Source organism: Pseudorca crassidens, chromosome 10 (genome assembly GCF_039906515.1).
Source record: "Pseudorca crassidens isolate mPseCra1 chromosome 10, mPseCra1.hap1, whole genome shotgun sequence".
Taxonomy (NCBI): domain Eukaryota; kingdom Metazoa; phylum Chordata; class Mammalia; order Artiodactyla; family Delphinidae; genus Pseudorca; species Pseudorca crassidens.
This window is the reverse complement of record NC_090305.1, coordinates 99,415,169-99,437,630: the sequence shown is the minus strand read 5'-3', so window position 1 is coordinate 99,437,630 and position 22,462 is coordinate 99,415,169.

Genomic DNA, 22,462 nt, shown 5'->3' with positions numbered 1-22,462 from the left:
CAAATTACCAATGGCATTTTTTACAGAACTAGAACAAAAAATCTTAAAATTTGTATGGAGACACAGAAGACCCCAAATAGCCAAAGCAGTCTTGAGGGATAAAAACAGAGCTGGAGGAGTCAGACTCCCTGACTTCAGACTATACTACAAAGCTACAGTAATCAAGATAATATGGTACTGGCACCAAAACAGAAATATAGGTCAATGGAACACGATAGAAAGCCCAGAGATAAACCCACACACCTGTGGTCAACTAATCTATGACAAAGGAGGCAAGGATATACAATGAAGAAAAGACAGTCTCTTCAATAAGTGGCACTGGGGGGCTTCCCTGGTGGCGCAGTGGTTGAGATTCTGCCTGCCGATGCAGGGGACACAGGTTCATGCCCCGGTCTGGGAAGATCCCACATGCTGCAGAGTGGCTGGGCCCGTGAGCCAGGGTCGCTGGGCCTGCGCGTCTGGAGCCTGTGCTCCGCAGCGCAAGAAGCCACAGTGGTGAGAAGCCCGCGTACTGCAAAAATAAATAAATAAGTGGCACTGGCAAAATTGGACAGCTGCATTTAAAAGAATGAAATTAGAACCCTCTCTAACACCATGCACAAAAATAAACTCAGAATGGATTAAGGATGTAAATGTAAGACTGGACACTTAAAACTCTTAGAGGAAAACATACGAAAAGCACTCTTTAACATAAATCACAGCAAGATTTTTTTGACCCGCCTCCTAGAATAATGTAAATTAAAAAAATAAACAAATGGGACCTAATGAAACTTAAAAGCTTTTGCACAGCAAAGGAAACTATAAACAAGATGAAAAGACAACCCTCAGAATGGGAGAAAATATTTGCAAACGAATCAATGGACAAAGGCTTAATCTCCAAAATATATAAACAGCCTATGCGGCTGAATATTTAAAAAAAAAAAAACCCACTCAAAAAATGGGAAGGCTTAAATAGACATTTCTCCGAAGAAGACATACAGATGGCCAAGAGGCACATGAAAACCTGCTCAACATCACTAATCATTAGAGAAATGCTAATCAAAACTACAATGAGGTATCACCTCACACCGGTTAGAATGGGCATCATCAGAAAATCTACAAACAACAAATGTTGGAGAGGGTGTGGAGAAAAGGGAACCATCTTGCACTGTTGGTGGGAATGTCAATTGATACAACTACTATGGAGAACAGTATGGAGGTTCCTTAAAAAACTAAAAATAGAATTACCATATGATGCAGCAATCCCACTACTGGACATATACCCAGAGAAAACCATAATTCAGAAAGACACATGCACCCCAGTGTTCATTGCAGCACTATTTACAATAGCCAGGTCATGGAAGCAACCTAAATGCCCATCAACAGACGAATGAATAAAGAAGATGGGGTACATATGTACAATGGAATATTACTCAGCCATAAAAAGGATCGAAATTGGGTCATTTGTAGAGATGTGGATGGACCTAGGGACTGTCATACAGAGTGAAGTAAGTCAGAAAGAACAGCTGTCATATATTAAGGCATATATGTGGAATCTAGAAAAATGGTACAGATGAACAGGTTTGCAAGGCAGAAATAGAGACACAGATGTAGAGACCAGATGTATGGACACCAAGGGGGGAATGCAGGGCGGGGGAGTGTTGGTGGTGGGATGAATTGGGAGATTGGGATTGACATATATACACTAATATATATAAAGTAGATAACTAATAAATACTTGCTGTATAAAAAAGTAAATAAAAGATTAAAAAAAAAAAGATGCCCTAGAAAGCACTTCAGCCTTCAGGGCCAAGAGCCCATGGGAGATAGTCCTCTTGGGTCTTCTCAAATGAAGACTCCTCACTGGAGACCGAGGTCTGCAGACTTGGACTCCTGTCTTCCTCTAGTGGACTGAACCTTCGGACGTGCTCCATTTAGAGTTGTTGGATTATTAATTGACATATATGAAATGGAGTGAAACAGTGGCGATTTCTGGGCCACATACTGTGTGTTAGGCTCTAGAAGTAAAGACCTAAGTAAGTTTATGTCTTCTTAACAAGCATACCATCTAATGGAGAAAATTGGGAAGTATTGCTTATTATCACTACTACCCAGGATCCATATATTTGAAGTTCAAGTAAGAGTTTTCTTAGCACATGATATATGGTCCCTCCATTGCCGCCATGGCGGGGAAGCAAGTGTTACAGGCTGGCAGACCTCTGTGGGCCTGGACCTCATCTGCAAGGCCGTGTGGGCATGTCGTCCTTGACATTTTTCATGACCAGTCTTCGGGCAGTTTGAGCTGAGAAGTGATGCCATCTCGTTTCTCATTCCCACAGCCTCGTATCTGGATTGACAGGAGCAGGAAAGGATGAGGATGTAGGAATCTGGAGTATCTGGAGAGAGGTCTTGGGCCCTTCTCCTTGGACTGCAGGCACAGGTAACACCAAACAGAAGCTTCCCCCTGGATGGTGCCTTGGCATCAGCTCCTCCCTTTCCCTCCAGCTGGAAGACACACACTCAGTCTTGATAAAGAAAGTGTAAAGATTTACTTGTTTAGCTAAACAAGATAGCTAGGGTTGTTTCAAACATTAAAAACAGAAACAAAACAAAAAACGCAACATCCTTTCTTTTAATGGAAACTTACCTGGAGCTGCATATGTGAAACAGGTTATCAGGGAATGCTCTTGGTGGATATTTTGAGAGTGGGGGGTCCTTCCCATCCAACCCCACTGTTTCCATGGAGACCCTTCAAGTCCTTGGTGGAAGCCATAGTGCTCTGCAGAAAAGTTTGAAGCCATAGATTAGACCCACTCCAGCTAGACGCACTCCAGTGTCGCTGGGGTGAATTGAGTTCTCTTGAGATTCCCAGCCCTAAGGAATCTTCCTGGCCAGCCACCTGGTTGATACCTGGAGTTCCATCTCTTGGGGCCTTTGGGGGTTTTGGTCTTTCCAGAATGTCCCATAGAAATGCACGTGTTCTCGGGAAGGGTACAACAAGCCCAGGACCCATTCCCAGTCACATTCACTCATTCATTCATTTATTCAGCTAATGTCTGTTGAGCACGTACTAAGTGTTGCGTCCTGTTCTCCATACCAGGGGTACGGTTCTGAGCAAACAGACAAAAAGCCCTGCCCTCTTGCAGCCTGTGTTGCACTGGGGGCTGGAGGGGCAGGTAGCTGGCAGCCAGGCTAGAGGTTTAGGGGACAGTGCCGGGGGCAGACTGCCCAGAACAGAAGATAATCTTGCTGTCCTTGCCTCTGAGCTGCCGGCCCTGCTCGGCCGGAGCTGAATGACGTGCTGCGTCAAACCAGCTTGGCGGGGCTTCTCTGCTGCCCGTGGAGGCAGTTGGTTTGCGCGCACCCTCATGAGGTCTTGGGGTCTGGTGGTGACGCTGGGTGGTGGCAAGGAGAGGCCACTGAGCGCTTAACTTGGATCTAACTCAGGGCTTCTCAAACTTTGCTGCACGTTTGGACACCTCGGGAGCTGTGAAAACGTGGCTCCCGGGCCGCACTCCCGGGCTATCTAACCAGATTTTTAAAAAATAATAACAGCTGCTGCTTCTTTTAAAAAATTCATTTATTTTTTTGTCTGTGTTGGGTCTTCGTTGCTGCGCGCAGGCTTTCTCTAGTTGCGGCGAGCGGGGGCTCCTCTTCGTTGCGGTGCACGGGCTTCTCATCGCAGTGACTTCTCTTGTTGCGGAGCATGGGCTCTAGGCGCGTAGGCTTCGGTAGTGGTGGCTCGTGGGGTCAGTAGTTGTGGCTCGCGGGCTCTAGAGTGCAGGTTCAGTAGTTGTAGCGCATGGGCTTAGTTGCTCCATGGCATGTGGGATCTTCCCAGACCAGGGCTCGAACCTGTGTGCCCTGCGCTGGCAGGCGGATTCTTAACCACTGTGCCACCAGGGAAGTCCCTCTAACCAGATTCTGAGGTGTGGGTCTCCAGCCTCAGGAGTGTAAAAACTCCTTGGGTAGGTATAATGTCCAGCCATGTGAGAGAACCACTGAACTCACTTATATTATAGTCTCTGTAAGATTTTTCTTGCTGAAAGGTATCCTGGGCTTTAAATGCATCTAGACAGTGTTCTCTACCTTTGGACAGTATCAGACTCACCTGGGGAACTTGGTTAAACACACACAGTCTCTCCTATACCCATGTGTTGGGGGCCTGTATGCTCTTATCAGCTCCGCAGGGGATTCTGAGACGCACCAGCGTTGAACTGCTAGGTCAGAGGATGCGCGGGAGGAGAGGCAGGCTGAGTGAGCAGAGCAGCTCACGAGTCCGTGCCTCCTTGGGCCCCCAGCCAGGAAGAAAACAAGTATTCGTGTGTAGGGTTGGTGACTTTGCAGCTCTGACGCCTGCAGCACTGCACTGGAACTTGGCACTCTGTAGCTAGCATTGGCCCAGTTTGACAGATGGGCAACTGAGGCACAAAGATAGGATGCAACTTGCCCAAGGCCACGTGAGATTCAAACTGCAGACAGGCCTGACTCCAGATCCTGGGGCTGGGACCGAGTCATGATTTTCTTCTGTGACCCACAGTCTGTTTCAGGGAGCACCAGAGAGGCCCATGTGTCTCAGCTCTCATCATCTCTTAGAAGTGGCTGTAAGAGTCCAGGCTGGAGACTCCTTTGCTCACAAGAAACCACTCCCGGTTCACGCTCTCCTGTTCACTCTGCTCTTGCTGTCCTGCGGGGAGGCTTGCAGGCCCCTCGTTTCTCCTAGAACCCTGGAATTAGCCCTGATTGTACATCTAAGGAGCAGAATTTTTAGGGCCACGATGCAGTTTGGTAAAATTAGACCTATCTTCAAACTGCACGCATTTACCCTTTCCGGTATCTTCGCAACTGCAAAAATCATACGTTGACTCTACGGATCGAATATTTGCCTTTAGTTCAAAATTTTACATGATCCAAGTGCTTTCGGCAAGCATCTGTGAAAATCTAGACTAAAAAATGGCGTGAAAGAGTGGGAGGTTGTTTTTTTGTTTTTTTTTTTTGCGGTACGCGGGCCTCTCACTGTTGTGGCCTCTCCCATTGTGGAGCACAGGCTCCGGGCGCGCAGGCTCAGCGGCCATGGCTCACGGGCCCAGCCGCTCTGCGGCGTGTGGGATCTTCCCGGACCGGGTCACGAACCCGTGTCCCCTGCATCGGCAGGCGGACTCTCAACCACTGCGGCACCAGAGAAGCCCAAGGGAGGTTGTTCTTTTTAAGGAATGCATTTTCTTCTGAGCTTGTCAGCAAAGTAAAAGTGTGTTTATTAGATTTTGAACACACGTATTTTCAGAGCCACACTTGCTGTGTGCAGCAAGTACAGCCCTGTTTGGTGCCTGACCATATAAGTGTCTAAGGAAGAGACTTCATTCCTACTTCTTGACAAACGTGAAATAGCTTTCAAGAAAACGCACGCAGAGGCAATTAAGATTATGAACGGCTTTGGCAGCTGCCGTCCTGCGTTATTAATTTTGTAATACAGTCATGCTCCTCTTCATTCATATGTGATGGAAAGCCTTGTGGCCCAGAGGGAAGAACAGGACAGCATTTATGGAATTGTTTTTAAGGTTTCTGAATGCTGGCAGTGCTTTGCCCGCATTCAGGGTTGCATTCCTCTTTCCCTCAGCGACCTTGCTGGGCATGGGAAGCTTGCCTTTGAGATATAACTGCTCCTTCGGAAGCCTGCGGAGACCTGTACGCAACCAGCACGGCGTTGCCTAAAGGGAGCAGCACGAGCAGCGAGCCTTGTTTGGAATCGGCTGCGTTTCCTCAGGGCGCTGGGGGGACGCGATGCGCCCCTGGGGAAAGGCCCCTCCAGTCGTCTCTGGGGATGAGGATGTGCTGTGGCTGCAGCGTCCAGCATTTGTTCCAAGCTTTACAGTTTGCAAACCGTTTCTAAACCCAGGATCTCCTGATGATCCTTGAAGGAGGCAGGACACGGCTCTGGTTAGGTCCTGTTTACCAATGGGGAAGAGAACCTTGCAGGGGTTAAATGATATATTTAGTCTCTTCTGGCCTCCTGTCCACAGTCACCCATTCTCTCCCTCCCTCCCTCCCGCCCCCAAACGCCTCCTTGTCCCCTGGGCCCCCAGGCCCCTGCCCTGCATTGTGTTATCAAAGGCCCTGGTGCTCTGCCTGCCGCCCACTGGTAGCCGCGCTGCACCTAGCCTAGCAGGGAGCTGCCGCGAGTTCGGGCCTCAGCCAGTTTTGTTTTGAGGGGAGCAAAGCCGTGCAGATGTCTCTCCAACCCCGTGAGGAAGGGGTCAACGGATCACTCTGTGTTCCTTTAGATGATGTCACGCTTTTGCAAAGTCTGGGTCTCCAGTGTTTGCAGGGATGGGAGTCCCGGCGACAAGCAGTGTGGACAGAATGGAAGGTGGCACTGTCCAGTCACATCGTGAGGTGTGAGGAGTTGCCCACCAGGCACCCCAATCCCACCAGGAAGTAATTGTGGTCCTTTAAGAATGGGATGGAAAGATTACTTTCTGTGCATGTTGTCGTAGCTGTTGCCAGTACACAGACACTCAGGAAGTGTCTTGGACCTGACTCCATGGTGAATGGGGCTGGCGGGCATCTCTAGCGGCCCAGGGGCATCGTGAACAAACCCTGGTGCCACGAGGGTCTCGTGAACCTGGAATTTTTGGAAGCCTGTGGGGAAGCTGAAGGTGTAGCTCCTCTTTTCCCAGGGGACTCGGAGAGTTTGAAAAGCTTTTCAACCCAAGGCTGGGTGGGTTTCCCTGCTCCAACAAGATGCAGAGGAGACAACTCCAGGCAGTCTTCCCAGCCCTCCTGAGTCACACTGGGGGGCGGTCCCTGATGTGCAGGTTGGCCTAAGTCACTAAAATAATTAGTTGCCCAGGAGTGGGTGGAGAGCGACATGGGTGTTCATCATCTCGTGTCCAGGGGACACGCTGATGATCCCAGACAGTGTGTCGCCAGTGGAGGGCTCAGAGCATCAGCCTGTGTTCACTCCTTTTCCTTAGGATTTTAGTCAGTGTCTTTCATACACCTTTCCCCCCCACCCAAGGAGCAACATGGGCAGCCTGGAATAGTGGGGCTGGAGTGTGGGTGTTTGCTGAGCCCTTGGTGACCCACAGCTGAGCTTCTTCCGGCTCCCCAGACCGCCCCGCCACGCCAGCCCTGCCCCTGCCTCCCTCCCGGGTAGGTCCTACGCTGGGACATCGAGGGGTTGGAGGCGGCAGGTGCTGCCTGGTGTTAAGAGCTGTGAAAGGCAGAATCAGGACCAAGGGAGAGCTTCCTTTTCCTTAACCCATTGCCATCCTCTTTAAAATGGAGTGGAAAATTCCTATTCCTTGCAGGGCTGCCAAGAGGGTCAAAACACCATAAAGTACCCTGGAAATGTACTGGTTTGTTGGTATCTGACATGTCTACCACTGGTGTCACATTTTGAGAAAAATCCAGGTGTTTGGATCTTAAGAAATGATTTTGTTATCACACATCTTGGACAGGAGGACAGTTTCCTGAGATTTAGGTTGGAGTGATCCTGACAAGTACCTAACAAGATGCCATCCCATTCTTCTTATATAAAATATATGTTATGTATGTATGGTCTTAGTTGAGGTTTTTGATCCTATCTATCGGTGTCTCACTTGTGGATCCTGGGAGAGAAAATCTGTTTGGCCAAGTTTGGATCAGGTGTACCCGACAATCAGAGGGACATGGTTACAGGTACCAGATGCTGTTTATGTTTGTCTGGACCGTGCTCCTTTAAGCTGGATCATAAAAGCCAGTTGTGAGCACCTGCCCACCAGTCTTCTTGTTCCAGACCTTTCTTGCTTGTTTCTGACTAGTTTCCACTTTCCTCTGGTTCCTGTAATTCCCTCTTGCATTTATTACCTTGCTCTTGTACTTTCCCGTTTGGTGTTTTTCTTCTGAAATTGATGCATCTCAACTCTTCCAGAAGGACTTTGGCTTGGATATACCTTCCAATGCACAGCAACAGCCAACAGTGGATTAGCTGAGATTTAGTTCTTCTGGGTTGAGTGGAGACTTGGGGTGCAGTAGCTATCCTGGCTGACTCCTTGGACTCAACTTGCAGCCCTGGTCCACGACTCCACTTTGCAAAGCGAGAGTTAGGCAATTTCTTTGTCTCTTTCTCTGTCTAGACCAGGGGTCCCCAACCCCCAGGCCACAGACCAGTACCGGTTAGGAACTGGGCCACACAGCAGGAGGTGAGCAGAGGGCAAGCGAGCAAAGCTTCACCTGTATTTACAGCCGCTCCCCATCGCTTGCATCACCGCCTGAGCACTGCCTCCTGTCAGATCAGCGGCGGTGTTAGTCTCGTGGGAACACGAACCCTATTGTGAACTGCACATGCGGGGGATCTAGGTTGTGTGCTCTTTATGAGAATCTAATGCCTGATCTGAGGTGGAGCTGAGGGGGTGCTAGTGCTAGGGAGTGGCTGCAGATACAGGTTATCATTAGCAGAGAGGTTTGACTGCACAGAGACCAAAATAAATCAGTTGCTTGCAGACTCATATCAAAACCCAGTGAGTGGCAAGTGAAAACAAGTTCAGGGCTCCCAGTGATTCTGCATTATGGTGAGATGTATAATTATTTCATTATGTATTAAAATGTAATAATAATAGAAATAAAGTGCAAAATAAATGTAATACGCCTGAATCATCCTGAAACCATCCCCCCACCCCCTGCCCCAGTCCGTGGAAAAATTGTCTTCCATGAAACCACTCCCTGGTGCCAAAAAGGTTGGGGACTGCTGGTCTACACCACAATCCTCTTGAGGGCAGGTACTGTGTTTCCAGATGTTATTTGTCATTTTGTCCCTACAGAATCAAGGGAATTGAGTGGGATGTACAATCAAGAGAGAATAGGGCTTCCCTGGTGGCGCAGTGGTTGAGAGTCTGCCTGCCGATGCAGGGGACGCGGGTTCGTGCCCCAGTCCAGGAAGATCCCACATGCCGCGGAGTGCCTGGGCCCGTGAGCCATGGCTGCTGAGCCTGCGCCTCTGGAGCCTGTGCTCCGCAATGGGAGAGGCCACAACAGTGAGAGGCCCGCGTACCACAAAAAAAAAAAAAAAAAAAAAAAGAGAGAATAGATTTGGACTGGACCCTTGTAATGGACTGTGATGTTTTATGGCTACCGGCATCCCAAACTGTTTCTTACTTGGGGACATCCTTCATTGATGGTAGTCACAGTCCTGTCTCCTCAGAGCACCAAGGGGACCAAACATTCCTTTTCCTCAGCCCCTGGCCTCTCGGGCATGTGTGACCTAGGCTTGGCCAACCAGATGCCCCCACCTTGAACTTTGAACCTTGAGGGAGTTGCACAAAAACAGTGGTCACATGAGAAGTAATTCTTGCAGGGGGCGTGGACAAATTAAGGTCATGGCTGGTCTCTAGTGGCAGCTGTGCCAGAGGAAGTGATCTAACCCAGCTACTCCAGTGGCCTGACCTGGGCTGTGTCTTGGCCACCGGGCCCCTCCTGGTTTCTGCCTATTTTTTGAGCTTACTTCTCCATTTTTGTGACAGATTCAGAGAATGGCACAATGTCTTATCAATAAATTCCTAGTTTTGCTTCAGTGAATCAGAGTACATTTTTGTGTTTTTGGTTTTGTAACTGAAAACCTAATTAATGCAGCCTGTGAATAATAATAAACAGTGGCTTCCATCCACCAGGTACATGCCAGGTGCCAGGCGGCTACTAAGTGCTTTGTATAGATGACATTTAATCTTTACAACAATCTTGGGGGATTTGTTATTTTTCTCATTTTGCATATTAGACTCAGAGAGGCTTCTGTGAATACTGCTGTGAATCCTCTTGTGTATATCTTCCTGACGTTCCCGCGCACACATTGCTTATACGTGTAGGAATGGAATTGTGGGGTCATCAAGTCCAGATGTGTTCATCGTCATTAGCTAATGTTCATCTGTTTTATAAAACGTGCTTACACATTTACACTCCCACCAGCACTTGTATGAGATTCCGGTTTCAGCATGTGAGTGGATCTCGGCCATCATTTGATATTGTGTCTTTTTTTTTTTTTAACATCTTTATTGGAGTATAATTGCTTTACAGTGTTGTGTTAGTTTCTGCTGTATAACAAAGTGAATCAGCTATACGTATACATATATCCCCATATCCCCTCCCTCTTGTGTCTCTCTCCCACCCTCCCTATCCCACCCCTCTAGGTGGTCACAAAGCACCGAGCTGATCTCCCTGTGCTGTGCGGCTGCTTCCCTGGTATTGTGTCCTTTTAATATTAGTCCTTCTGTCAGGTGTCCAGTGGTATATTGTTATAGCTTTTTTTTTTAATTAATTTTTGTTGGAATATAGTTGATTTTCATTGTTGTGTTTCTGCAGTACAGCAAAGTGAATCAGTTATAGATATACCCACTCTTTTTAAGATTCTTTTCCCCTTATAGGTCATTACAGAATATTAAGTAGAGTTCCTTGTGTTGTACCATAGGTTTCTTATTAGTTATCTATTTTATATACAGTAGTGTATATATGTCAATCCCAATCTCCCAGTTTATCCCTCCCCCCTTTTCCTTGGTGACCATAAGTTTGTTTTCTATATCTGTGACTCTATTTCGGTTTTGTAGATAAGTTCATTTGTATCGTTTTTTTAGATTCCACATATAAGCAGTATCATATGATATTTGTCTTTCTCTGACTTACTTCACTCAGTGTGACAATCTCTAGGTTTTATTATAGCTTAATTTGCGTTTCCGTCAGGCCCAATGAGGTTGAGCACCTTTTTAAAATAATTTTTTTTATGTGGACCAGTTTTAAAGTCGTTATTGAATTTGTAACAATATTGCTTATGTTTTATGTTTTGGTTTTGGGGCTGCAAGGCATGTGGGGTCTTAGCTCCCCGGCCAGGCATTGAACCTGCACCTCCTGCATTGGAAGGTGAAGTCCTAACCACTGAACCGCCAAGGAAGTCCCCAGAGGGCTTTTTAATTTTATTTACTTACTTATTTATAAAATTTATTTATTTTTGGCTGTCTTGGGTCTTCGTTGCTGCACGTGGGCTTTCTCTAGTTACGGTGAGCGGGGGCTACTCTTCGTTGTGGAGCACGGGCTCTAGGCACGTGGGCTCCAGTAGTTGTGGCTTGCAGGCTCTAGAGTGCAGACTCAGGAGTTGTGGTGCTTGGGCTTAGTTGCTCTGAGGCATGTGGAATCTTCCCAGACCAGGGCTCGAACCCATGTCCCCTGCATTGGCAGGCAGATTCCCAACCACTGTGCCACCAGGAAAGTCCCCTAAAAATAATTTTTATTTTTTAATAATATTGAGCAGGTAGTCCAGAGAATTTCCATATACTACCTCTGCCCCTCAGACTTACACACACATACACAAGAGTTTCCCCTGTTATTAACATCTTGCATTAGTGTGGTATTTTGTTGTAACTAATGCAATAATATTAATATATTATTATTAACTCAAGTCCACAGTTTATATTAAGGTTCTCTCTCTGTGTTGTATAATTCTCTGGGTTTTGGCAAATGCATCATGTCATGTGTCCACCGTAACGGTATCGTTGAAGATAGTTTTACTGCCCTAAAAACTCTGTGCACTATCCACTCGTGTCTCCCTACTTCCCCTGTACCTCTGACAACCACTGATCTTTTCACTGTCTATAGTTTTGCCTTTTCCAGAATGTCATATAGTTGGAATCACACAATATGTAGACTTTTTAGACTGGCTTCTTCCACTTACCACTGTATTGAAGGTCTCTCCATGTCCTTTTGCGACTTAGTAGCTAATTTCTTTTTATCACTGAATAATATTCCATTGTTTGGATTAATATTCAGAACATCCAGTTTGTTTATCCATTCACATATCGAAGAACATCTCGGTTGCTTCCACATTTTGGCAGTTGTTTGTAAAGCTGCTGTAAACATCCACGTGCAGGTTTTTGTGTGCACATAAGTTTTCCGTAAAATTGGTTAAATACCAAGGAGCACGATTGCTGGATTGTATAGTAAGAGTTTTGTTTAGTTTTATAAGAAACTACCAAACTGTCTTCCAAAGTGGCCATTTTTCATTCCACCAGCAATGAGTGAGACTTCCTGTTGCTTCACATCCTCGTCAGCATTTAATATTGTCAGTTTTTGGATCTTAGCCATTCTAATATGTGGGTAGTGGTATCTCATTTTCGTTTGCAGTTCTGTAATGACATATAAATTTGAACACCTTTTCATATGTGTATTTGCCATCTATATGTCTTCACAGATGAAGTGGGTATGCACAACTTTGCCTATTTTTATTTATTTATTTTTGGTTGCGTTGGGTCTTCGTTGCTGTGCATGGGCTTTCTCTAGTTGCGGTGTGCAGGGGCTACTCTTCACTGCGGTGCGCAGGCTTCACATTGCGGTGCTTCTCGTTGCGGAGCACGGGCTCTAGGCTTGCGGGCTTCGGTAGTTGTGGCTCTCAGGCTGTAGAGCGCAGGCTCAGTAGTTGTGGCGCACGGACTCAGTTGCTCTATGGCGTGTGGGATCTTCCCAGACCAGGGCTCGAACCTGTGTCCCCTGCATTGGCAGGCGGATTCTTAACCACTGTCCCACCAGGGAAGTCCACTTTTATCTATTTTAGACCCAGTAACCTTAATAAATTATCTTAGTAATTCTAATAGTTTATCTGAGGGTTCATACCATCTGTAAATAATGATAGTGTTGTTTTCTCCTTTACACGCCATACAATTTTATTGTTTGAATCTTCTTGTACTGCATAGGACTTCCAGTAACGTGTAGACTGGAAGAGGTATTAATAGACATCCTTAACTTGCTCCTGATTTTGACGGGAATGTTCTCAATATTTCAGCGTTAGTTATGGTGTCCTCTTTAGGTTCTTACAGGAGCCCTTTATCAGGTTAAGGAAGTTCTCTTCTATTCCTAGGTTGTTAAAGTGTCTTTGTTTTTAACATGAAAGGATGAATTTTATCAAATGTTCTTACTACGGTAATTGAGGTTACCATAGGAATTTCCTTCCTATCGCATTTGAAATGGCCTCATTTCTAATTGCTAAATTCATGCCCATTTTACAAGGCCTCCCCAAACCTCCCTAACAGTTTCCCACTCTGTGTTGTAAGGAATCCCATCTCCTCGCTTTTCACGTGACAATTGGCCTCTTTGAGGATGGCAGCCATAGGTTATTCACCTCTATATGGCTAATGCCCAGCATGCTGGCACATAGTAAGTGCTAACAAAATGTTGACCAAGTTACGGAATGAAACTTTATTAAAGCCTTGAAGATTTACGAATTTATAGTCTCTTGTCTCCAGGTATTTGTTCCCCTTCTAGCCTGGATGCTTTCAAGTATACGGTGCACATCTGATTATTCCCTTTGTCCCTCTGGCTCCCAGCCCAGAGCCTGATTCAGAGCACTCGTCACTGACTGAATGAATTCTTGCTCTCCTTGGGACGCTGTGTCACTAGAACGCTTCAGTCAGACTTCCAGGAGTAGCTGATCCTTCTTCACAGTCCCCCTTTGCAGAGAGAGGTTTGCTTCCCTCCCACCCTCAGGGAACCAGGCCAGGCCTGATGGCTGAGGGCAAAGGAATTTTCTCCTTTCCTTCAGATTAATTTTTAAAAAGTTATTTTGCAACAGTCTGGACTTAATTGGCCAGGAATGAAGGCTGGGGAAAGCGAGCCATAAAGCGCATGCCTTCCCTCTAGTAGAAACTGAAGCAAGGAAGGGCAGCAGTGTCAGAGTACTGGCCGCTGATAGGTCTTTACTCAGTGCCAGGCTGGGCCCTGTGGAGGTGAGCAGGACATGTAGGCCACTGTCTGGAGCCTTGAATTTATTTTTCACCATGGAAACAGGAAACTCACATTTGGTAAGTTAAACAGCACCTCCAGGCCATCTGTCCACTCATTCATGCACGTATCCATCCATCCATTCATTCATTCACTTAGTATTGCAGAGCCCCTACTGTGTGGCAGGCATTGTGCTAAGTAAGCACTAGTGGATTCAGGGATGAAGAGATGCCTGCAACCCAAGGAAGGTCATAAGGTTGGAAAGCAGTTGGTGCATGTTAGGAGGGTGTCCAGGGCTCAGAAGCCTGGAGAGCCAAGTGAGAAAGAGTCCGTCGAAGACTCCAGAATGTTAGGAGTTGGGGATGTGGCAGACGGTACTGAGAACAGATCAGTTGCAGATGAGAAAACCTAGATTCTAGACTTAGCTCTGCCACCAGCTTGCTCCGAGTTGTTTCTCCTCTCTGCATCTCAGTTCTCTCACTTATAAATCAAGGAAGCTGGTCTAGCTCTCTGCCAGCACTGGTCATTCAGGATTCCAAGCACCAGCCTCTTTTCTTTGTTCTCTAGTGTGTGTGCGTTTGCCGCAGACCATCTGAGCCATGCTCGCCGTCTGACTGCATCCTGCCAAGTTTTATCCGAAGGAAGCAGAATTAGAGGATAAGACAGAACAAGACAAAAATAAGCATCCTATGTGTCCTCAAAGAAATAAGAAAGGCTGTTGGAACATGAAGCAGGGACAGGCAGTGACGAAGAAGATGCCAGACAAGGAAAACCTAATCATTGAAATAACAGACTCAATACGTAGGTTGACAACAGAAAAGGAAAAGCTGAAGAATAATATATCAGTTAGCTTCTGCTCTGTAACAAACCATTGCCAAACGTAGTGGCTTAAAACAGAAGTCATTTATTACTGCTTATGGTTCTGGGCAGAACTGGGCAGTTCTGTTGATCTGGGTCAGACTCAGTTGACCTCAGCTGAACTTGCTCAGCTCAGGCATCTGTGGTCAGCTGCAGGGTCAGCTGGTGGCTAGCGGGTTTAAGATTGTCTCACTCATTGTCTGACAGTTGTCTGGCTGTCAGCTGGGACACAGTGGCTGACTAGGCCATGTCTCTTACTGTCTAGTAGGCTCACCTGGGCTTGTTCACATGGTGATGTCAAGATTCTAAGAGAGAGAGAGGATGCAAATGGTCAAAGTATGTCACAATGCCAGGCCGTCAAGGATGAGGAAACAGACTATCTGCTGGTGAGAGGAGCTGCAAAGTAACACTGCAAAGGGCACAGACAAAGGAAGAAATGTAGGGTTGTGGCCATGTTTTCATTCTACCAAAGTGCATCCTTTGACCATCCATCCTCTGAACGTTGTTCACATTCCTCTCACCTGAAAAATATTACCACTCACGTCCCAGAACCCTAACAACTCCTCATTGAACTGACATCCAGCTTGAAGTCCAGGATCCCATGATCTTTATCAGGTTTCAGTGAATAAATGCCACGAATATGGCTCCTCTTCATTTGGAGACCCATGAACCAAGAAGATGACTTATGTGATGTGCACATACCTAACATGCATTGGTGAGACAGGCAAAGGGTCAACGTAATGGCTGTGCTTGTCCAGAAGGGGGAAGAACAGGGAGCACATAGCAGGCACTGGTCATGGCAGTGGCGAAATCCAGCTGGGCTCACGTTCACAGGTCTCCCTGCTTGAGAGCGGGAGATATTCCTTGGTTAGGTCTACCTCCTGGGAGTGGCTCCTGAGTCTGTTTTTCTCTCTGGCTCTGGGGTCTACACTCTGGGACCTGCATTTCCAAGAAACGACTTGCATTTGCAGCTCGGTAACTTCCTCAGTCTGCTTCCTGTCTTTGAAAATTGACCTAGAGGTCAAAAGGGGACCTAGAGCCCCTTTTGCAGTTTAAACAATTTCAAATCCAAGTTCCTTTAAATCCAGGCTGGCAGCACGTTCCCATGTTCAGCTCCCTTAAAAACCACATGGGCTTACTATGAATATGATTTGAGTTCGTTCCATTTGAAAAAAGTCACACCCACAGCTGTTTGTGAGATATGACCCTCCTTTAGATTTATTCACAGCTACTTTGGGCCTATCAGGCAGCCATGGGACAGTGTCCTTAAAGTTCCTAGGAGCCCTTCTGTCTAAATGAAAGAGTCTCCTAGGAGGCAACAGTTTAATTCTCTCAGAGGGTTAAAAAGGGTCTTTCAGTCATATGTGCACATTTGTAATGAAAGTTGCACAAAGCTTCCACTGGCTTGAAGACCTCCCGCCTGGACATTGATAGTTCCTCTGGTCATGGTGTCCAAAGCAGGCTCCTTCTGTGGACTGGCAAGGTAGCCTAGAAAGTGTGCTCAGAGGGGCACCAGGAAGATTCCATTCTTAGACCCAAAAATCTTTTTTCTTTCTCCCATGCCTGCATTTCTTCCATAGAGACTCATTGCTTGGGGTTAAGCATTAACCGGTCAAGAGGATCTGCCATGTATGGTCATTGTCATGGGTAACGTGCACTAATTACCTAGCTCAGGGCCTGGCCTTTAGACAGTGCTGAGCACGTCCTCATCCCCTCCTCCCGGTGCACTCTTGCTTTCCCTACGGATCCGGATTTACAGTTTATATTACACCACAGGAGGGAACATGGTAAGGCCCTGTCACCTCAGTGTAAGTGAATTTGTTGGTCGGTTCCTGGCACAAATATTTATTGAGCACCTACTATGTACCAGGCACTGTTCTAGGCACTGGAACCATAGTCATAAGTCAGCCATTGTTGCTGCTTTTTTGGGGTGTATAATCCAGTGGGGCAGATGGAAAGTCAACAGTCTGTCAAATGATGACAGATTGTGGGGACCCCGTGATGGAAACAAGGTGAGGGGGCTGAGATGGGGCCGCTGGGGAGCCCTGCTGTCTGGTGAGAGCAGAGAGCAGGGAGGAGGGATGTGGAGGCTGGAAAAAGGGAGGGTGAGGACAGCCCAGGGCCTCCTCCGCAGTCCTGTCCAATGACTGCAGAAAGGACACTTTAGTTCAAATAAACAAATCTAGAGAAATATGATCTGTCATAGCCAACTCGGTACCGTTAGTCATGATTCCCTCAAGGATCAGAGCAGTGGGCTCAGGTGTCCGGAGCCCTGGGCTCTAATGCCAGCATAGCCCCCAACCCGCTGAGTGTCCTTGGCAAGTCCCTCCCCACTCCGGGGCGCCTGGATCCTGGAGTCCATGCCGAGGGGTGGAACTCAGTGCTTTCTGACCACCCTTGGTCATGAAATGACCAACACTTTCCATGGGAGTTTAACAGCCCCAGCAAGGCAGATGGCCGATTGCCGCTCAGTTCCCGACTGTCAGAGTTCCCCCTGCTCTGCCCAGTTGTGCAGTTGCCCTGCCTCACTTCACTGGCTTCCAGCTCCGGGCCATCTTTTCTTTTAAGTGTTTAGTCATAGACCGGATGGTTGGCAAATCACAGTACCCGGGGCGCGGTGACGATATGGCCTGGATATCCTTCCAGAAAGCCATCGCTTACTCTTTGTTCAACCCAAATGCTTGAGGGTTGCCTGCCATGTTCTGTGCTTTTAAAACTTCCCGTCTCCAAGAATCAGAGCAGATAATAATAATCAACATCACAGCAAGGGCCACCATTTATTGAGTACCTCCTGTGCCCTCAGTGATTGGGACCATTGCATTTCATCCTCCCATTAGGCCTGCGAAGTGGGCACCGTGGCCACAATTTCATGGATGAGGGACCTGAAGCTCAGAAAGATGAAGCCAGCTCGCGGTGGGGGTGTGATCCTGAGCCACAGACATGTGGCTCTGGAAGACTCGTCCCTGCCACTGTGCTGCCCTGCAGTCCTCTTTGCCGGCTGCAGGGGAGAGCAGCAGGCGGGCCAGGGAAGGGTGGGATCTGTCTCCACCAAAGACCCTGCTTGTCTGCATCTCCCCCGTGGCCAGGCTCTGCCAGCAAAGGGTTGTGCCTATTTAGAAGTGAGTCGCTTGAGCTCACCCAGCAAAACCTCTGGGCACAGCCTCGCCTAGCCGTAGCTCTGGCCACAGTCTTGAAGCCCAGGCCTCCTTTCCATTGCCCTGAAGTCGCAGAGGAAATATCAGCCCTGCTTGTCCCACATCTGCCTAGAAGTGGTGACAGAAGTCATTCTTCCGCCTGGGCCGCTTCCCTTGTCGACAGCGCCGGACACACAGACCCAGCTGGGCATAGATGGCCTGTGTCAAAGGGAGGCTGGAAGCGGGAGATACCATCGCAGGTCCTGTTAGAAAGAACCATCCCAGGGGCAGGGATGCTGGGCCAGGCCGTGGGCCCTGTCTCCGATGTTGCATAACTCAAGCAACACAATTTTATTCCTCCCTGTGTCCAGGGCTTCAGTCCTCACGTCATGGGACACACCTCCGAGGTGTGGCTCTTTCCGGCCGAAGCGATTTGTCATCAAGAGGTTTCAGTTACACGTCCTGACATTGGAGGCGGTGGAGGGGCAGCGTGGGCTGTGGCGGGCTTTGCCCTCCCAGCAGCGTAACGGTGTCCTCAAGACCCTGACCTTTTCCATCTCTCCACTCTGTTACCCAGTGTCAGCTTCATCCAAGGCCGGTTCTGCTCTTGGTCGGAGGCCAGCTGCCGGCAGCAGGGGCTGCGCCTGTGCAGAGGGGCTGCGCCCGTGCAGAGGGGCTGCTTTCCAAGGCTCTCGCCTGTGAGGGAGAAGCCTCTTCCCCAGGAATCCTCCAGGAAACCTTTCCTTGAAAGTCACTGGCCGGAGGGGAATAGGATCCTCATCGAGGGGTTTGATGAATCCCCTCTTGCCTGAGTCATTCGTGGGTGGTGCTGAGGACAGTGGAGAGCTGAGCAAATTCAGGTTTTATGAGGATGGAGGAGAATGGTTGCCTAGGAGGCACCAAAAGGGTCCGCCTGCTTGGGGCGCAGGGAGGCCCCAGGGAGCACCAGGACACCAGCTGCGTTTGTGGCTGATTCTTAAAAAACGCGTTACGTGCTAGCAGCATGGCTGAAGTAGAAACCAGGGCTGCAGAAGGGGCGAAGAGAGAGCCGTCCACGCTTCTCAAATGTCCTGTTACTGTTGGCCCTGCCCTTCCTTCTCCCCACAGAGGTTTTGAGGAATTCCGAGACTCAGATTGTTAGAGCTGATACCTGGGTGAGGACTCTGAGATCCAGAGGGTGGAGTTCTTCCTCTCGGAGGAGCTGAGGCAGATGCCAGCCTCTGAAGGCTCCACCCACCAGCCTCAAGTACCCCAATCAGAGGCCACCGCTCTCTTCTCCAGGGTCCGCGCTCTGGTGCTAAGACGATGATCAGAGTTGTCAACGATAATATACCATTTTACAGTCTTAGGAAGTTCTTTTCACATTCATTATTTTATCAATGCCCAAAGCCATCAGGTAAGTATGAAAAACTCTATGAAAAACTGAGAAATCCATCGAGAGCTGCTGGGCACTTGCCAGGTGGCCCTTTCAGAAAGGGGGACAAGCTTCCCAGAAGAGCAGAGAAGGGGCCCCGACACACATGACTTCCCAGTTTTCCACTGGGCGACTCTGGACCATCTGAAGAGCAGAGTGTTTTGATACTACAGCTGAGGACACATTTCTTGACCTTAAGGAATAAGCTCTCAAGCTTTCAGCTTTTAAAAAACAACATCAAGTGATGTGTACAGCAGACATCACCCCATCACTGAGGTCTGCCCTATCCTTTCCTGAGGCTCAGACCATCCATCTCTGAGCCTCCGCTGGGGCCTGACCATTCCTCGCCCAAATCCCTCACCTCAGCCTGGTGCTCACACAGACTCTTCCCCTACCTCTGCCCAGAGATTGAAACTCGCTTGCCTGTCCTTCATCCCAGCCCTGATCTGTCTCTCACCCACTTCTGAGCCTTAGCCCACCCTTAACTGCATCCTTTACCCAAACTCACCATTGTGGACCCCATCCCATCCCTCACCCCATTCCCGAAACTACCTCCAGCCCCGATAACCAGCAAACCACCCAAACCCAAATACCAAACATCACCCGACTTTGGCCCCCCTGCATCCTTCACTTTGTTCTTGAGCCCCGGGGCTAGGAGCGAAGGTGCTTATTGGACGCATCCCTGGGAAATTTCATGAATGCTCAGCAGTCAGTGGGTTCTTTTTTAGGCTAACAAAACAAGTGTGGCTATCACTTTGTCTGCAGAGTCAAACTGGCTGCTTCCAATGGCACTGCCCACACCGAGGCCAGGCCCGAGAGGACACTGGGCAGAAGACAACCCCCAGCAGTGCCATTTGTACCCAGATCAGGTGGAGGGAGTTGAGTTTTGCAGTCAGTAAGCTGAGCAGCCACATGAGTGCTGCACACACAGCCTGAGAAAAGTGCGGTAATTACTTGACGTAATGACATGGTGATGAGGCACCTCTGACACAGGACAGGCGGGCGCAAACCACCCGTCTTTTCAAGCCAACAAGCAAGCTTCATTTTTCAGATTGCTAGTGTTCATTAGAGCTCTGGGTTTTCTATCATTCCAATTGTTCACTGGTTTGTCTTCTCTGTGCCTTGCTGAGTGATTGACTTTCCAAAGCACCGTGGTTCCTGGGAGGCTGAGACGAGCTCTAGAAACGCCCGGTGTGCTGTCATTATCCCTGGCAGTGCCATTGGGTGGGCCAGCCTCTCTCATCTCAACCTGCCGGCAATAACCCGAGCCATCTTTCTTTGGGAAAATGTCAGCTTGATTAGAGGTGGCTTCCACAGTGGATTGGGGGCGGGGTGGTGGTGGGGAAACAAATAGCTTCAGTACTATTTTTTAATGAGAATTTTTTTTTTTGCTTCAGACCCAAGTTAGGTTTTTAACTTGCAGAAATGCCCAAGAACTTTCAGCCAGTATTGTAGTTAGACCAAAGCTCGATTTTGATTGACACACAAAACACCCCCTCCTGTTGTTGAAGTGCTGCATACTTTCCAAAGTCATCATTCTATCCGTCTTTTTCACAGTATCCCTGCGTGGAAGGCGTTATTATTGGCATTTCACAGATGAGGAAATGGAGGCTCGGAGTGGGGCGTGTCGTTTGTCAAGATGGTGGAGCTTTTCTGAACCCCCATCTCCTGAGCCCTGACTAGCACTCTTGCCAGCGTGGTATTGACAGCTCAGGGAGGGCGGCTGAGGCCCGGAAGGCTGGGTGATGTGTCAGGTGTGACTGCCCTGGGAGAGGGGATGTGGGTAAGCCCAGGACACCATCTGTGAAACACGGACATGATTGCAAACCTGGAAATTCCATTTCTTTAGCTGTTCGCAAATATCTACAGGCTTTATGTGATGTTAACTGAATATCCAGATGTTTGACTGACTTATTTTTTCCTCGGGGTCATTGTTAGTATTTGGTCTTTTGTAACAGAGAGCCGGGTGCTTGATATCTGTATCTCCTTTGATCCTTGAAACAACACTGAGATGTGGATGTGCTGGTCCCCGCTTTACTGATAAGAAGTTAAATAACTTGCCTGAGGTCCCCAACTTCAGGGCAGAGCTGAGGTTTGAACCAAGGTCTGGATTCCTCTTATCTACTGCAGTTCCCTCTTCTCTATAAGCCTGAAAAAATGGAATTCTAGTCTGAGCTTTGTCTCTTCTGAGTTCTCTGTCCTTGGACGGGTTAACAAAATTCAGTGAACGTTTATTGAGTGAAACTTTGTCCAGGCCATGGGCTAAAGGGAAGTGGGCAGGGCACGTAATGCAAAGAGCTAAAAAAAAAAAAAAAATCAGGGTCTCTGTCCTGAGTTTTAACATTGATGAATGAATAACTTCCCTTCTCTAGCGGATGAGAATGCATCCATAAATGAGTGAGTTAGGCTGGGTTTTCTGGAAGGGTCCTTCCAGAGTTCATATACCATGGCTTCCGTGATACTGATGGTCTAGAGTCACAAGAGGGTGGTGCCCAAATCTCCGGGAGGTCCATCTGGGCTTTCACAGCGTCACAGGTGATCAATCCCACACTTCAGAAAGCTTCCCCGACTCTCACCATCCATGAAAGGTTCTTTATCTTCTCTAAGCACTGTCTTTTGTACAGCTATCTGATTTAATCCGTGCACCAACAATTTGAGCTCAGCGTTATTCTTTTTTGTTTTGTTTTTTTTTTTGCGGTACGCGGGCCTTTCACTGTTGCGGCCTCTCCAGCTGCGGAGCACAGGCTCCGGACGCGCAGGCTCAGTGGCCGTGGCTCACGGGATCAGCCGCTCCGCGGCATGTGGGATCTTCCCGGACCAGGGCACAAACCCGCGTCCCCTGCATCGACAGGCGGACTCTCAACCACTGCGCCACCAGGGAAGCCCTCAGCGTTATTCTTATCACCACTTTAAAAATGAAAAAACAGGCTCGGTGATTTTTGTCGCTTGCACAGTGTCATAGAACTAGCATGAGGCAAGGCTGGGACTTCACATGGAAGAGTCAATGCAACAGCTGCTGCCTCCTAACATAGACCATGGGAGTAGCTCAGGCTCTGGGCAAAGCTGGCTTGAACTGAGACCCAGGGCTCTGAAAACACCATCCAAAGATGGTCAAGGTGGGGTCGCAAGTCGTCTGCTTCCCCACAGACCATTTGGCATTTGTCACACTAGATTTTTTTCATTCTCCTTGGGACCTTGTCTGTGAGTCAGTCCTTGGTGTATGGTAAGACAAACTACAGGAAATGGAGCCAGCCAGGTGATCTTTTGGAACCTCTGAGACACCTGTTCTGTGACACAAGGGTACTCAGTTTCCCTGCAGCCCGTCTGTCTTGGGATGGGAGATGAG